Genomic DNA, 13,870 nt, shown 5'->3' on the forward strand with positions numbered 1-13,870 from the left:
GTTTGCCTCCTGGGACAGACACCATGCAAAGCAAGTCTAGAGATGGTCTTTGTGATTCACCAATACTGTATTTATTTGTGTTTTACACACTTTGTACAGGAAAAATCAGGAAATATGAGAATCCACTCTATTGGTGCCAACTTCCATATGTCCCAAAACAGAAAAGAAAAACACCAGCAAGTCTGTTTACTGCACAGAACTTAATTACCTTTGTCAGTCCAGCACAGCCCTATGCTTCCCAAAGTAAGACCGACTTGAGCTGACAAAGGGCCCTTTCACACTGCAAAACGCAATGGATTGTGATTTTTCAGCAATTGCATTTTCACCCAGGCAGCAGAAATCGCAGGCAAAATGCAGCATGCCATGCGATTGCGAAAATCGCATTACAAAACACACTAATATGAACTGATTTTCTTTATTCTTGTGCTGCTCTTGCCTTTTGCTATTCACATGCAATCAGAATCACACTGCAAATCATTCAAAAAAAATGAAGGCGGTGTAAAAGAGACCTAATTAACCCTTTTATTCACACCTGAGTATTTCTCTCAGGGAGAACACAAAATCCTGCACTGGATTTCAAAAGACAGATTTGGGAAAGGAATACCAAGTAGAGTGGGTGTCATGGCAAGAGAAGACCCTGAATGAGATGTGCCATTGACAGGTCGCTATGGTGACCGATATCAGAAAATCCCGCCCGTATCTGTAAAGCGCTACACTCAATGGCAGCACTGAATAGACAGATTATAGCAGCACAGGCACTAAGCACCAGATCTACAGAAGCATCTGTCCACCATACTAGATAGGACCAGAGGAGGTGGCTGTGCGATGAGGCTTCAGAGACCATCCCACACATACTGTATAGTGGCAGGATATAAGACAAAGGTGTCAAACTCAAGGCTCCTGAGCTGAATGCTTCCCTCCATGCCATTTAAAGTGAACCCAAGGTGAGAGTTAAATGGAGGCTGCCATATGTACTGTATATCCTGGCGTATACTTTTTAACCTTTGAAAATGTTCTGAAAAGTCAAGGTCGTCTTATACGCCGAGTGTCTTTGATGCCGGGTGATACACAATGCTTATACACGTTGCTCATATGGGACATGCTGATGATTAATTACCAGGTGCTGGAGATTCTGCGGTTGCCGCATATGCTGGGGGATAACTCACCGCTCACGCTGTAAGGTCTGCGACACCCAGGGTAGGGAAGCAAGAGATTGCCCTGTGCTCATAAAACACTCCTCTTCCACCCATCTGGCCGGCCCTATCCTGTTACCTCTCAGATCTCTGCTGAGCTGCTAAGGACTGTAGTGTAGCGGCGCAGGCGAGCTAGATCTGAGAGGCAGAGAAGGAGGTAAATAGGATACAAGGGCAGGCCAGAAGGGTGAAAGAGGCGTGTTTTATGGGCACAGCGCAATCTATTCCTCCATACCGCTCTGATAAATGGGGAAACGGGGAGAACTGACACCGCTTTGAGACAGGTAGAGCTGACCAATCCACCTATGGAGAGGGAGAGTTGACCAATTCAACCAATTACCTGTATACTGTTATATACTGGGTACCACATACAGTATAGCACCAGTATATGATTTTTTTAAAATTTGTATTTGGTGTGCATTAGAAAAGGGGTAGTCTTATACGGCGAGTATATCCCAAACTCTATATTTTAACCCCCCTAGCCGTTACAATTCCTGCGGCAAGGGGGCAGCGCAGCACTTTTTAATTTTTATTTTTTTTAAATCATGTAGCGAGCCCAGGGCTCGCTACATGATAGCCGCTGACAAGCGGCATCCCCCTATCCACTTCGATCGCCTCTGAACGGGATTTCCTGCTGGGCTTCCCCGGTCACCATGGCGACCGGGCGGGATGACGTCGGGACGTCAGAGGGAATCCCGATCCACCCCTCAGCGCTGCCTGGCACTAATTGGCCAGGCTGCGCAAAGGGTCTGGAGGGGGGGGGGGGAGAAGTGCTAGCTGCGTGCAGGAAAAAAAAATTTGAAAATGAGAAATCCTCCTACGCAGGTTACCCCGAGCTGAGCTCGGGCTAACCGGCAAGGAGGTTAACTGGAAAAGTTGGGGGGGTCGTCTTATACACTGGAATATACAGTATTTCCTTTTAAGCCATACCAGTTGCCTAACTGTCCTGCTGATCCTCTGTCTCTAATACTATTAGTCATAGACCCTGAACAAGCATATGCAGATCAGGCGTTTCTGACAATATTGTCAGAACTGACAAGATTAGCTGCATGCTTGCTTCTGGTGTTATTTAGACATTACTGCAGCCAAATAGATCAGCAGGGCTGCCAGGCCACTGGTATTGTTTAAAAACAAATATGGCAGCCCCCATATCATTCTCACCTCAGGTTCTCTTTAATGTGGCCCTCAACAGCTTTGAATCTGCATCATTGTAAGCAGTAAATGAACAACCGCATACTGCCTTCCCAGGAGGAGTTGAAACATTATTTTAAGCCCAGATGTAACAACAACCCACAAGACCCCCAGCAAAATTAACATGGGGCTCCTCTTGGGATCCAAATCCTCTTGCGTGGTTAGTATAACACACACACCCCTTTCCCTCCAGTACCCTCTCCCCACTTTGCAGAGTAACATTGATCTATTGGGCTACTCTGCAGAAGGGGGAGGAGTAGTCCCCCCTCCAGTTTTTGTATTGTTACACCATTTAGTTTGAGACAATAACAATTTGGCGGGCGTCTTAGACTAGGTTAGGTTTTGGCCTTTTACATGATTAAGTTTGACACCCCTGATATAAGAGGTAAGATGCTGTACCGGTACTAAACAGCGCTGCCAATTAGCTAGTTCATGCATGATATAAAACATCCAACAATAATGGGTACATTTTATACAATACATTTTGCAGAAATGACAAGCTACATGCTAACTACACAATCAGCCACTTGTTATATAATTTAATTTCTTAATTAAATTACAATTCTTAATTAGAGAGAAAGATATTGAGGCTGACATTTATTTCTTCTTAAGCAATGCAAATTGCCTGGATGTCCTGCTAATCATCTTTTAGTCATAGACCCTGAACAAGCATGCAGATCAGGTGCTCTTACTGAAGTCTGACTGGATTTGCTGCATGCTTATTTCAGGTTTGATTCAGACTCTACTGCAGCCAAAGAGATCAGCAGAATGCCAGGCAAGCAGTGTGGTTTAAAAGGAAATACATATGGCAGCCTACATATGACTCTCAGTTCAGGTGTCCTTTCAACATTTTGAACTGGAACTCCATCTATAAAATACAACTAGATCTTCTGATGGTAGAAGCTGCAATTAACAGAACAAAACAGATATACTCTAGGGTGGTTTGGACACTGTACAAGTTTGTATCATTGTTCTATTCCTTAGCATTCTGTTTCCCCTCTGGTTTCCCTCTTTTACTGTATCTCCCACATCTTTTTCTTGTTTTTAAGGCAACAGTCCAGTTACAGTAGACATTTAGGTCTTTATTAGATTCACCTTTTTCTCCTAGGAGATCATTTTTCAGCTCTGTTTTATTAACTTTTCAGCATTCTTCAATTGAAAAAGTACCAAAGTAAGTAAAACATTACTGCCAAAATTATCCTTCTTGCTTGCTGGCTTCAAAGGCATTTTGTGGATAAGGTTTGAAAATATCGCCTAGGAAAATACTTAGGAGAAAAAGTGAAATGAAAAAGGACTTTCGTATCCCAGGAATGAGGACAACGCGAAGCAGGAAACTTTGGCACCCGGAGAGCCGCAGATGGTTGCGTGCCACTACAGGTGCACATACAAGTATCGTTTATAGCAGGAAATTTGATTTCCCAAGGTACCCTCTAAATCAGGCATGGGCAAACTTGGCCCTCCAGCTGTTAAGGAACTACAAATCCCACAATGTATTTGCCTTTGAGTCATGACTGTTGCTGTCAGACTCCTGCAATGCATTGTGGGACTTGTAGTTCCTCAACAGCTGGAGGGCCAAGTTTGCCCATGCCTGCTCTAAATAGTGGGCACTGGCTGGGGCACTATAAAAAATATATTTAAGGGCGATTATAGCACCAATATTTAGCAGTTCTTCATAAATAATATTTTGCATTTCATGCTATAAATTATATTTGAGAGTAACCAAGCAGCTTAGGGTGACCCAAACTACTAGGAATGTATAGGGGGATGAAAGGAACCAAAAAGCCCTCCTACTAAAAAAGCAAAGCTTGGTGTAATTGCCTTCTTAAAACAGAAGGAAATTTGCAATAATTCAGTTATAAATGAACATTTGTGGTTACCCACAATGCACACCTACTAAATATGCAAATTATCCCTTTCCGCCCTTGTTAAGCCAAGCAAGCATCCAGAACCGCTGGTTTATAGCAAGCCTATAGCTTTAAGTTTTACACAGCCATACCAAACCCACATGTAGACAGCCTGTTTCGGACTTTTGGTCCTCATCAGTACATGGCAGGGATTGATAAGGCTGTATGAAATAGGGCTTGGTCGAGTACAACAGAGTAACCAAGCAGCTTAGGGTGACCCAAACTACTAGGAATGTATAGGGGGATGAAAGGAACCAAAAAGCCCTCCTACTAAAAAAGCAAAGCTTGGTGTAATTGCCTTCTTAAAACAGAAGGAAATTTGCAATAATTCAGTTATAAATGAACATTTGTGGTTACCCACAATGCACACCTACTAAATATGCAAATTATCCCTTTCCGCCCTTGTTAAGCCAAGCAAGCATCCAGAACCGCTGGTTTATAGCAAGCCTATAGCTTTAAGTTTTACACAGCCATACCAAACCCACATGTAGACAGCCTGTTTCGGACTTTTGGTCCTCATCAGTACATGGCAGGGATTGATAAGGCTGTATGAAATAGGGCTTGGTCGAGTACAACAGAGTAACCAAGCAGCTTAGGGTGACCCAAACTACTAGGAATGTATAGGGGGATGAAAGGAACCAAAAAGCCCTCCTACTAAAAAAGCAAAGCTTGGTGTAATTGCCTTCTTAAAACAGAAGGAAATTTGCAATAATTCAGTTATAAATGAACATTTGTGGTTACCCACAATGCACACCTACTAAATATGCAAATTATCCCTTTCCGCCCTTGTTAAGCCAAGCAAGCATCCAGAACCGCTGGTTTATAGCAAGCCTATAGCTTTAAGTTTTACACAGCCATACCAAACCCACATGTAGACAGCCTGTTTCGGACCCCAAATTATATTTGGGGGGGGGGGGGGGGTTGTGGCAGGGCGGTTAAGATTAGGCATCGGGGGGGGGGGGTGTTTGCTGGCGGGGGAGTTGGCATAGTTAGAGGGAAATCAATAGTGCTAGGGGTGATGCTGCACCCTATGGGAAAAGACACAGGAGACAAAAACGGGAGCCCAGTAGTGCAATATGTATGATACCACAGTATGAAGAGATGAATAAAAAAAAAGGGGGAGATGTGGCCAGTCTATTTTTTAAAGAGCAGTTAATGCTGCTTTGTGTCAGATACATATGTATGCTTGCTTATACCTATATACACATAATAGCTGGCCAAGTCTCTATGATTTTATTATATACTTTTATGCATAATTTATATTTATATTATGTATCATTTAGTATCAATTACGACTTTTTATTTTATAGTCATGATTTTTATTGGTATTAGGATAGCTCCAAGTGTATTAGTAGCATAGGCTTATTTGTATATATATATATATATATATATATATATATATATATATATATATATATATATATATAATTTATTTTTTTTAAGGACTCACATTTTACTGATAGATGAGGTACTATTATTATTTGTTGCATCAATTGATTGCGTGTTTTACGCAGTATACGCATTTATTTTTATATATATTTTATCAAAGAACAAATGAAATATAAAATCAAGCTGCTATGCTTGAGTGCATGTGTATATATATATGTACAAATGGATCTGGAAATATGTGATAGATCCAAATCTGATCTGATTTAATATGAAATTTCTACGATTGTAATGATATGATTTCCAATGCATGGTTATATTAAGGAGTCTTTGTTGCTGTTATAGGCACTGCAATTGGCCTGATGAAGCGGGCTGTGACCCGTGAAACGCGTTGCCGCTTGTGCTAATAAAAATCTTTTGTAATACTTACAGAGATTTCGTCATTGAGGTAAGCCACCTCATAACATCGATTGTTTTTAGCTGTTTTTAAACGCTTTTAATATCCCAGGGCGCCTCTATTGTGCTAGTTAGAGGGAAGGCTCCATGTGAGAAAAGGGTTAGGTTTAGCTGTAGTAAAATATCTGTATAATTTACCAATATTTTACTATCATAATTTGCATATCATAATAGTAGAATATTGGTGTAACGGTTGTGGAACTTTCTCCGTGATCAGCGCACAACGCGTGCGCTGACACAGCGGAAATCCTCCACAAGCGTGTAATTGCAGGCACCCAGCAAAAGGTGCTACGCACCAGTAGAGGGAAATTCCTGTCGGCAGATGGCGCTGAGGAGTGCAGAGGAACCAATCCTCTGTACCTCCACAAATGCCAGACAGGAATTGTACGAAGCGCAGAACGCAATCGCAAGAGAGGTGATTGCGAATGAGATTGAGCAAAGGGACAGGTTGTATGTGTGTGCGCCAATCCAGTCGCCACCCCGCGACCGCGCACACACAACAGCAGATATGAAATAGGAACGCGATCGCGAGAGGTGCGATCGTCAGACGTGACACAAGGCAGATCAGAATAGAATACGAGGGTAGCAAAGGCACAGCAAATAATACAATAAGGAGATATGGAAAATAACAAACGCTAGCTAACCGCGAACACCGCACTCATTCGCAACAGTGCACGCGGTTATGCACGATCTCCACGTGATAAGCACAATAGAGACAAGCACACCTAACTAACCATTAACAGACAAACATGAAACAGAGGACGCGAGCGCTTGCTTAACAGTTACCTCACCGAGCCTCCAGCAAGCGTAGCAGACAAGACAGACACACGAAAACAGGGACAAGCGAGAGATAGGATCCACAGCACTAGCGAAAAGTGGCTAGCGCGATCCAGGTACAGAGTAGCAGAACAGAAGGATCCCCAGCGCTAGCGAAAAGTAGCTAGCGCGATCCCAGAAGACAGAACAGAAGGATCCCCAGCGCTAGCGAAAAGTAGCTAGCGCGATCCCAGGAGACAGAACAGAAGGATCCCCAGCGCTAGCGAAAAGTAGCTAGCGCGATCCCAGGAAACAGAACAGAAGAGATAGCTGGTAGCAACCGCTGCACCAGTTATACTCCAAGAACAGAGATCAGAACCATTTCCTGTCGACCACCATAGGGACAGGACAATGGCAACAGGCAAGACAAGACAGAACAGGCAATACGGATAATACAACCTGACTGGGCTAGAAGGGGAGCCTAAAGCAACCCCCAGGAATTAACTATACTAGATAGCAATGGCTGACACTCCAGCAGTGTCCATCAGGAACAGACCATGGAAGGGAAATGTCCAGCAAAGCATTCTGGGAACCATAAAGCTCTTATAGTGCCAGTCATCAAAGAAGGCAGGTAGGAGCTTTGCATAACGAATGTATGCAAATTCCCCAGCAAGAGAACAGACCAGAAACTTGCAATGGAAAGACAGGTCTCTGTTCCAGAGACCTGCAGCCCACAGACTAGAGGAATGGACAAACAGCTGTCTGCCTGTGCAGCCAGCTGAGCGGATCATCACAATTGGTTGATTTACTGATATGCTAATAGTCAATCTAATCCGATTAACTAATCCTGAGTTTCTTCCAGGAGATAATTTTTAATCTCAGCAATGAATTAAGTTTTCAGCACCTATTAAGTAATCCTACTATTAAGCCTAACTCAGTGGCACAGGTAAGGATGTGTAGACCCAAGTATAAAGGTGCATAAAGACATCAGACCATAGTCTCCGGAAAATGAAAGATCACAGACCAATTTTACCCCCTTCCATGTAGCCATGTAGTAGAGCCATACTCTACACAGTCTATTCTATGGAGCTTAACTCCCCATCAGATAGAAATCTTTGTAAGATGCTGCACACAAAGATGCTGTACACATTCAAAAGATCAGTATCTGCAAAAGATCTGTTCCTACAAAATGCATTCATAGTCTGATACCTGCAGATCCTCATACACACCTTGTTTAACTGACATTCATCTGCAGATCTGAAGATCCATCCTGGTGGACCTGATCTGCAGATGAATGTCTGTTAAACAAGGTGTGTATGATGATCTGCAGATATCATAGACTATGAATGCATTTTGGAGAAACGGATCTTTGCAGGAACAGATCTTTTGCAGATACTGATCTTTTGAATGTGTACAGCATCTTTGTGTTCAGCATCTTGCAAAGCTTTTTACCTGATGGGGAGTTCAGCTCAATAGAATAGACTGTGTAGAGTATGCCTTTCATACTACATGGAAGGGGGTAAAACTGGTCTGTGATCTTTCATTTTCCAAAGACTATGGTCTGATGTGTGTATGCACCCTTAGTTTTACATTGGGCCCACTCAACTAGTCTATGCATAAAAATAGATATAGCAAACCACAACCTGTCAAGGACAGATGCAATGGCCTCTATTCACAATCATTTTGCATGCGGAAATGCACGTGTAAATTTTCGACCACAATTAGAGCATCTGACATTCACATAATTTTCCCGCATGCAAAAATACTGCGGTAAAAGTTCACAAATAATGCAGAACATTTTCCTTAAAAGTCGGCAATTTCCGCAAAAAAAAAAAAAAAAATTACAATGAAAAAGGGGTGCATTATTTCTTCCTTAACTACCGATTTTGCATCACCTACAAGTACCTGGTGATATTATTATTATTTATTGTATTTATAAAGCGCCAACATATTACGCAGCGCTGGACAATAAATATATACAATGAAACAAGGATGACAGACATAACAAGCTTATACAACATAGAACAAAGTTATACATACAAATTGTACAAAATACATGATCATGCAATATGGGCTGGTTAGGTAGGCCCAGTAATACAAGTACAGGATGTCATAGGACAGGAGCACATGATCCTGTAGATTACACTAGGGAATAGAGGACCCTGCCAGAGGCTTACAATCTAAAGGGTGGGGTGGAAACACTAGGTGGGGCTGTTAAATATTCAGTAGAGAGTTACTGTGTGGTAGGAGGTGGGTAGGCCATCATAAAGAGGTGGGTTTTGAGGGCTTGCTTGAATGTGTTAAAAGAGGGAGCAAGTCTGATAGGTGGTGGAGGGGCGTTCCAGAGGGTGGGGGCAGCTCTTGAGAAAACCTGCAGGCGGGCATGGGAGTGTGAAATGCGTGGGGTGGTGAGGCGAAGGTCATTGGAGGATCGGAGGGGGCGACCTGGTGTATACCTGTGAACAAGCTCCGAGATGTAGGTAGGGCAGGTTTTGTGCACAGATTTACACGCCAGGCATAGAATCTTGAAAGTTATCCTGAAACGGATAGGGGGCCAGTGCAGGGATTCACAAAGGGGAGATGTGTATGCGGAGCGGTGCGAAGAATGAATGAGTCTTGCAGCTGAGTTCATCACTGATTGCAGGGGGGCAGTGCGTTTCAAGGGGAGCCCAGGAAGGATGGAGTTACAGTAATCAAGGCGGGAGATGATGAGGGCATGGATGAGCAGTTTGGTCGTGTCCGGAGTTAAGGGGCGGATCTTGGAGATATTACAGAAGGTGGAAATTGCAGGCTCTGGTGATGTTTTTGATGTGTGGGATGAAGGAGAGTTCAGAGTCCAAGGTGACACCCAGACAGCGGGCCTGGGAGGTAGGGTGAATGGTTGTGTTATTGATTGTGAGGTGGAAATCTGAGAGGGGTGCAGCAGCATGGGGTGGAATGATCAGGAGCTCAGTTTTGTCTAGTTTAAGCTTCAGGAACCTAGCAGACATCCAGGAGGAAATTGCTGAGAGACACGTGGAGACCTTGTTTATGGTGGTGGATGAGAGATCGGGGGTATGGAGGTAAATCTGCGTGTCATCGGCATAGAGGTGATATTTGAAGCCCAGGGAGGAGATAAGCTTGCCAATTGAGGAAGTGTATATGGAGAAAAGAAGGGGGCCCAGAACAGAGCCCTGGCGGACCCCAACTGCGAGGGGGGCAGCGGTTGAGGAGGAGCCATTGAAAGAAGTTGTGAAGGAGCCATTGGATAGGTAGGAGGAGATCCAGGTCAAGGCAAGACATTGGATGCCCATGGAGTGTAGTGATTGGAGGAGGAGGGGGTGGTCAACAGTGTAAAATGCTGCGGAGAGATCGAGGAGCAGGATGAAATAACTGCCTTTGGCCCTGGCAAGGGTAAGGTCGTTGACCACCTTGGTGAGGGCTGTTTTAGTTGAGTGTGCAGGTCAGAATCCAGACTGTAGGGGGTCAAGTAGGGTATTGGTGTTGATGTATTGGGTAATACGTTGGTGGACTAGGCTTTCGAAGAGTTTAGAAACATAGGGAAGGAGGGAGATTGGGCGGTAGTTTGAGGGTAGGGCTGGGTCGAGTGAGGGTTTTTTTTTAGCAGGGGAAGTACAGTGGCCTGTTTGAATGGTTTGGGGAAGGTGCCTGTGGAAAGGGAAAGATTGAACAAGGAGGTGAGGACTGGGGCCAGGTCAGGGAAGTGGTGACGAAGAGTATTTGTGGGTACGGGATCACAGGGGGAGGAGGAGGGGGGGAAGCAGGCTGACTATATCAATGGTGGCAGGAGCGAAAGAGGTGAGGGGTGGATGAGACAGGGAAGCAGCTGGGAGGGAAGGCAAGGGGACCACCTGAGAGGAGTTGGGAAGGGATGGAGGAGGGAAATTTCATTGCGTATTGTTGCAATTTTGGTGGTGAAGTGGTTGGCAAAGTCGTTGGCTGAGAGGGAGGAGCTGGGAGGGGGAGGCGTGGGGTTGAGGAGGGAGTTAAAGGTAGCAAAAAGCTATCGAGGGTTGAAAGCTTGGGTTCCAATCGGTGATGCAAAGTACCTTTGTTTAGCCTCAGAGAGGGCAGTGTGGAAGAGTAACAGTTTGGCCTTGTAATCTAGGAAGTCAGAATTGAGATGTGATTTCCTCCATTTCCACTGAAAGTGATATATTTCACTTTCCATTGACTTAAAGAGGAGCTGTTAGGTATAAGGTCTCAGAGAAAATAAACACATATATCAGTAGCTAAAGATTGGCTGTACTTACATTACATATGCATTTCACTGTCCACGTTTGGATTTCACAGAATTTTTATATAGTATATGCAGAGAATGATGCTCCTGACAGCCCATGGCAGGTTCCATGTTTGTGAAGCCAAATGTGTCGTCATGTCCTGCCTGCTTCCTGATCACAGAGGAGCTCGTACAGAATAACACAGTGTGCAGTGAATATTAATGAGCCATGTGGCTAGGAACAATAGCGGACTCCTGCAGTGTACTCTGCCCGGAGATTTATCTGTGCTGTAGCTGGACTGAGTTAGAAGCTGCTGAAACTTGATCCCGTCTTCTCCTTAGCAGCCGAGGGGAGGGCCCCAGAATGCTTTGCAGTATGGAATGCGGCTTGCGTCCTCCTTAGGAGCTTAGCTTTGCTGATAAGCACACATCAAATGTAAGAGAGATTTTTATCTTTAGTAATGCCTTTTTGGCTTCTGTCTAAACTGTTTAACACAGGAGAATAGAGGTTTAAATTAGCTTCTGCAGCCTGACAGTTACTCTTTAAAGAGAATCTGTATTGTTAAAATCACACAAAAGTAAACATACCAGTGTGTTAGGGGACATCTCCTATTACCCTCTGTCACAATTTCGCCGCTCCCCCCCCCTCATTAAAAGTAGTCAAAAACAGTTTTAAAAAGTTTGTTTGTAAACAAACAAAATGGCCACCAAAACAGGAAGTAGGTTGATGTACAGTATGTCCACACATAGAAAATACATCCATACACAATCAGGCTGTATACAACCTTCCTTTAGAATCTCAAGAAATCATTTGTGTGTTTCTTTCCCCCTGCAGCTCACTGAAGAGTTACAAGCTGATTGTTTGTTTCTTCTTGCAGACAGCTCTGCCCGGTTGTCTGTAATTCTGCAGTATGTGACTCATCAGTATGTGAACAGAGGATTTATCCAGCTTGTAAAAGATAAGAGAGCAGAGAAAAGCTGGCTAATGTAAATAACACACACACACACACACAAGGGAGTGTGCATAGAGGGGGCATGCATAGCAGATCACACTGAAGAGTTGGCAGTCTTCCAGACACAGGACGACAAGTCCGACAGGGGAAAGATAAGCTGATTTATTACAGAGATGGTGATAGTAGAAAGTGCTGCAGTAAGCCAGAGCACATTATAATAGGTTTAGGAACCTGTAGGATGGTAGAAAACACAATGACATTTTTTAAATGGAGTCTGGGGCCTTGAGCGCTCTGTTTGCTGGACTTTAACACTTTTTTGGGACAATTTTTATTGCGACTTTCTTTATGCATGTTTTCCGCTTCTTTACTCGTGTTTAGGCACTTTTTTTTTCGGAAAAATTTTTGTGAATATGAAAAAAATGCGGAAATTACCACTGCCAGTAATTTAGCAGTAAAAAAATCCATTACCGCATGTGTGTATGTATATAAACCATTAAAGAGCTAATACAGCATTTGAAGGAGAGCCCCTAGCAGAGGCGGGACAAGGTCCTCCAGCACCCAAGGCTGAGACACCAAAGTGCGCCCCTCCATCCCTGCCACCCCAGCTGTCACACACTGATTGCTATTAGACTAAGAGGTGCCACAGGGCCCACAACCTCCCCAACACCTTAATATCTAGTTATCTGGCTTGCAGTCACTGCCACGTATCCCCTTTTATTATTTCTTTCTGCTTCACACACAATTAGGAATGACAGCTGAATGAATTGTGCGCCCCCTCCTACACTGCGCCCTGAGGCTGGAGCCTCTCCAGCCTATGCCTCGGCCCGGCCCTGGCCCCTAGGGCCCCCTCTGGTCCAGGGGCCTTGGTGCAGTTGCAACTTCTGCATCCCCAATCGCTTTATCACTGGCATACATAAAAATGTTTATTAGAATTTGCTGCCAAACAAAGCCCTATTTGTCCTCCGCCACAAAAAAGTGAGGTATTTTAATACTCAAAGCCGTTAAATAGCCATTAATGGCTGAATCTTCAAATGTCAAGATTTGTTCCAAGTATGAAGGTATGACCGAGCCCCAGTAACCGGAGCCCTGGGGCCAGAACTGAGTATCAGCAGACATCTCTCACACCTAGACACCTGTCATCATACTTCTATCATGTGTTCATTCTGTACCAGGGTGAGTTCACCACGCTGAGCATAACTTCAAGTGTACCTGAGGCTACATGTGACATGTTCAGTACTAAACATATTAATAATCAGGCTGTTTTACTTATTTTATTTTGCTGCCTGAAAAAGTTCATTTTTAAGGATGGAAGTGACAGCTTCTGTCTTGTCAGGAATATAGTTAACATCACTGATAAGCAAATTACAGGTATAAAAGTTTTCCTGGCAGAATACATTTTTCTACATATTTCTGAGAGCAGAGATAGGCCCAGTGCACACCAAAACCGCTAGCAGATCCACAAAACGCTAGCGGTTTTGGGTGCGGAGTGCAGATATTTAGGGCAGTGCACACCGAGCGGATTTGGATGCGATCCGCCAGCCGCATCCGCCTGTTAATCCGCTTGGCTAATGTATTTCAATGGGCTGGTGCACACCGGCGGTTTGAGGTTGAGGTGCTACAAACCTCAAACCGCCGGTGTGCACCCAGGGCCGGCCCTAGACTTTTTGCCGCCTGAGGCAAATTTTAAAAAAAAAATTGCCACCGCCGCCCCTCCCCCCCCCCTCGGGGGGGGGGGGCGCTCTGGGGGGCCGCCGAGCTGGAGGGGTAGCTGGCAGGACGGGGGTATTGGGCCAGCGGCGGGGAGGGGGGTCG

Source organism: Hyperolius riggenbachi, chromosome 4, assembly GCF_040937935.1.
Source record: "Hyperolius riggenbachi isolate aHypRig1 chromosome 4, aHypRig1.pri, whole genome shotgun sequence".
NCBI classification, from domain to species: Eukaryota; Metazoa; Chordata; class Amphibia; order Anura; family Hyperoliidae; genus Hyperolius; species Hyperolius riggenbachi.